The following is a 5,018-nucleotide window of genomic DNA, read 5'->3' on the forward strand; positions in this document are numbered from 1 at the left end:
GGGAGCGAGCGCGGGCCGGCGGCGCGCGCCAGGCGCAAACAGCCCGGAACGCGCACCGAGCGCTCGCTAGGGGGCCGACGGCCACTTGGGGGAGAAGAGCGCGGGGCACCCTCGCCACGCAGCGCGCCTCCATTCCACCACCTGCCGCTGGGTCAGAGAAGAGTGGACCCGTGGCCAAGTGAGACGGTCCGGCCGCGAAGCGTCAGAGAGCCGCCTCGGTCAAGTAGTAGGCTCGCGGGCACCGGGAGAGGGAAAGTCCCAAATCAGGCTCCGGTGATAGACTGACAAAACTAACACACAAGCGAAGGAATTGGCAGCAAGATGCTAGGAAGACACTAGGGGGAAATCGGAAAGTTCGACGGATGAAAATTCTCACACCACAAGGCAAAGACAGCCTGCGGGTCCCCTCCGGAGCCCCTGCCTGGACAATGAGGCGCCAAAGATCTCACCCTCTCTGCTGCTGCTGTCCCATCATAGGGTTCTGGAGGACTTAGCACCTTGCATTCTCTTTCTTTCTTTTTTGGTAGAATTCTCTGATCCCTGCCTCCGGTCTAAATTGGGCCTTTTATTGCTCTCCTCGGCCCAGCTCAATGTGCTACATCTTCATATAATAATACGTTGTATACATCTTTTTAATGTATTTGTTTAATGTCTGCCCAACTGACTAAACTCCATGAGAGTGAAGCTTATTGCCAATTTTTTCACTTTCGTTCATCCTCAATACTCAAGAAAGGCAACTTCATCACTAACTCCTGCAAAAACAACAGGGAGTTGTAAACTACGGTCTGATGCTCAGCCAAGAAAGCTCAGATTATTTCAGACTTTCTGGCAAACCAGTCTCTACAACTTTAAAATGTTCCAGTAACTACATTAGGAAAGACCCTTGAGCTGCAGTCTCTCTTCGTGAACAAGCTCTGTAGTACAAAGTGAGAATATGAAAGGAATAAATGATTGGAGACAGACTGGACCCAACTAATTTGAATTTGCTATAATCTCAGAATTAAAGACCACAGCCTAAAGAATTGAGTGTGAATCACACTTGCTACTTGTGTGATGCTAATCATGACTCAGTTAAATCGTTTGTAAAGGTGAACTAGTAATTATGCCTATATATATAACTACAGTAAGAATTAGGAATAATTCAAATTCGGTGCTGATTCAATGTATTCAAGATATTTTTTAAAAAACTAGACATATTTAAAGAAGCAAAATGGACAGATAAAAAATAATACATGGCAATTTAAGACGTCAAGAGAATATGGAGTTACAAGAGAAAAACTCCAAAATCTCATCCACAAAGACATGGAGGATTGTATTTTCCTATCAAAGTTCAAAACTGGTATAATAAAGAAATTCAAAGAGATATAAGAAACTTAGAAAGGCAAGTCAAAGTGATGATGTTGTTTTTTGGAGTCCAGGGTCCTTGGGTTCACTCTGGGAAAGGTTTCACTAGACACCCCCACCCCCTTTTAGCAGCATGATGCGAGTTCCCCTGCCAAGTTTCTCCATGAGACAGAGGGTTACATTTAAAGAGCAGGTTTATTAGAGAAAAGGACAGACAGAAGGTTTCTTGCATAGACACAAGTGGGCAGGAAGAGCTGCTCCCAAAGGGATAGGTTTGCTGAGAAAGGCCTGTATGGTTGCAGACAGGTAGGCTTAGGAGAGTGGCCTCCGCTGAGGGGGGTCAGTGCAGAGAAGTCCGGGCATGGTCAACAACAGGCAGGAGGCTGCTGCCCTGCAGAGGGCAAGAGTGGTGGAAAGAAGCACCTGCATAGTCACAGGTGGGCAGAAGACTACTGCCCCGTATTGATGCAGAGACTGTCCTGATAGAGTCCTTTTCTCTTGGGGAGGGGCTCACTCTTTTGTAAGCCTGTTTGATGCTGATTTTGGATAACTATGTGGAATCTCACAATGGGCCCAGAAAGAAGTAAAATGTCTTTTAAAAGATACAGATGTCAAAAAAAAAAAAAAAAAAGATACAGATGTCTCTGTATCTTTACCCTCAGGTCTGTGCTTCAGATATTTCCTAAGGCAGTCTGATATAGGAGTTTCTATGACTTAAGGGTCCTTCTGCCTCCACCTACTGGTATGAGTCAGGTTTTAACCCTGTGATGTCTGCTTTTCTATTCTTTTCCTCCATCAGTGGTACAAGAGAATTCACAAAAGGTAATCATGCAATATGACAAAATTTAGAGAAATAAAGGACAGCATAGTAAAATGAGTGAACAAAAGCTATAAACTGAAGCTTTAAATAAGAAAATAAGAGATTCAGAGTGTAAAAACTCAGTAAATGAGCTCAAAAGCTCTAGAGAGAGATAAGAAAATAGAATAGACTAAGTGGAGGGATGAATCTGTGGGCTCAAGTGTAGCAATAAGCAAATAATTCAGGTGAAAGAAAAAAGAAGTAAGATGTCATTTAAAAGTGAAGAAATACTACGAGAATTACCTGACTTCATTAGGAAAGACAACATAAGGATAATTGGTATCTCATATAAAGAACAAAGATTTTATTCCAATAAATAATCATCTGGCAAGATGGCAGCAGAGTAAAGATACTGGACTCATACAGATACACACACTAGAACTGATGCAGTTTTGTTGTTTCTACCTTGAAGAAAAAGCCATGTAAGTGTACACAATAGAAGTATCAACCCAAATAGAAAAGAAAAACTCTACGTGATTTTTGTTTAAAGTAATGTGGTACAACTCACAGAGGGAGGAGGGGCTGTGGTACGAGCTCCCTATGGCTACTGACTTGGGCACAAACCAACAATGTGGCTGCTAAGATCCAGAACTGCACTGGATCAGGGGCTACACAAGCAGGCACCCAGGACAGTGGTGCACCCAGGACAGTGGTCCCACAGTGGTGGGAAAGCTACAAAGGTGAGGACACAGACTATTGGCTTGGGTCCCATACTCATCATACAAAACAGTGATCGCCTGAATAAGGTCAGCGCACCTGGACTTCCTTACACAAGAGACTACAATTACAGTCGAGGCTAAGATATCTGAAGCACCTGCCACCTCTCCCATTCCTCCCGCAACACACTGTCTGAGACATTCAAAATACTAGTGATCCCCTATTCCAGACTGAGGTGTATATAACACTCAGGACCCTCCATAAAGAAATGCTTTACAATAGGAATTTCAAATTCCTGAGTCTACTAGAGGTAATCCTTCGATGCCTGTTGCTACCATCCTGATCCTCTTTTACACCTACTACTTCTTGCTGGTACCCGTTTCCCAAGTATTCCAAACAAGTACAAAAACAATTGAAGGTATATCCTTACTAAAACCCATACAAAGTAAAAAAATGAGGAAACAAAAGAACACAATACAAATGCCAGAACAAAAATCCTGAAAGAAACCATGACTTAGTAGAGCTGCAGAGCAAGACAGAAGAGTAATTCAAAGCAGTTCTGGCTAGGTTGATAGAACTCAAAAAACAATGGAGGGTATAAAGCAATAACAGAATAAATAAAGTGAAAATATGAGGTAACTATCATACACTCAGAAATAATGGAGTTAAGAAATACTATAACTAACTTTTAAAATGCAGCCATTTCCCACGGGTGATTTGGTGATGGGAAGCCCACGGGGATTAGAACTGAGATGGGAAAATGCACAAAATGATGTAAAAATAAGGTATTATAATATTTTACAAGAAAGAAAAAATGCACCCATTTCCAATAAAATAAAGTGAATTTTTAAAAATGATATGCAGCAAAGAAAATGATAAAAAAGTAAATATTAGGCATTCATATAAAGACAATTCAACAATGTAAACACCTCCCAAAACTACTGTACATCAACAAACATCCTGAGGGCCTGAGGTTAAGAGGCAGGGGGACAAGGAATGGTGGGAGGGAGAGAGAGAAGGAAAAACCCTTAACAAAATACCAGCAAACTGAATTCAACAACAAGTTAAAAGAATTATACATCATGGGTCTTCCCTGGTGGCACAAAGGGTTACGTCTCAGCACTATGAAGCTATGGGCAGACACTGCAGCATAAATTCAATCCCTGGCCAGGGAGCTAACTCACAGAGGGCAGCAGATCTCTCCTGTCTTGCCTGCTGCTCCCCTCAGCAGTGAATTCAGTCAATCTGTTCTGTTCCCCACTCTGTCTTTGGTGAATCTTGCACCTCTGGCCTACACCCCATCTCTTGTATGCATAAATAAATCTTTAAAAAGAAGAATTATACACCTTGATCAAATGAGGAAGAGAAAATTTATCTTTAATAAAGAGCTTCTGCTCTATTGTTCTGAAAAATTTACAATAAGCATTTATTAATACCAATATTGTACATTAGAATAACAGGGTAATATTTTTGATAGACTATAAAAGCTAGCTATATTTTATGTTTTTGCTATATTGGCCACTTAAAAACAAATATAAATAAACTACTAGTTGTAATGCATAGAAAGTTAATTACAGTGAAAGATACTAAATTGTTTAAGATAGTCTGGGCATTACGGCTAGAAAAAAATTATGTGTGGGTCTGATCTGGACTGGGAATTGATAAAGAGGAAGTTGCAAAAGGAGGAGGCAAGGATATCTAATAAAAATTATATTTAAATCTGAACAGCTTTTAACAATTTCAGCTGGGAAATAAAGTACAGTGAAGAAAATTCACTGAATTGTACTGACCAAATTACTAATCTAATTCTAATTTCATTTGGGCCCTACATGCTGCTTAGAAACCTTATTATTCATTCCTAATTGATTAACACCTTTATCCACATTTTACCTATGAAAAAAGTCTCAAGAAAAGTTGTATCTTAATTAAAGCCCTAACCAAATGAGTGACAGAAATCAAATTTATGTTGTTGAATTCTGAATCCAGCGGAGCCTCATTTCTATACTATAGTTGTTTCACCCAGGAGCTGAAGGGTTATAAGGATAGTATCAAAGTGACCTACATTCTTTCTCCTGGACAAGGATCAGATTTAGTCAGATACAGGTTATCAGAAGGATTAATTCAGAATGGAATAAGCACTTAGATTTTCTTTTTCTTT

This window comes from Condylura cristata, unplaced genomic scaffold (assembly GCF_000260355.1).
Source record: "Condylura cristata isolate star-nosed mole 26May11 unplaced genomic scaffold, ConCri1.0 scaffold00008, whole genome shotgun sequence".
NCBI classification, from domain to species: domain Eukaryota; kingdom Metazoa; phylum Chordata; class Mammalia; order Eulipotyphla; family Talpidae; genus Condylura; species Condylura cristata.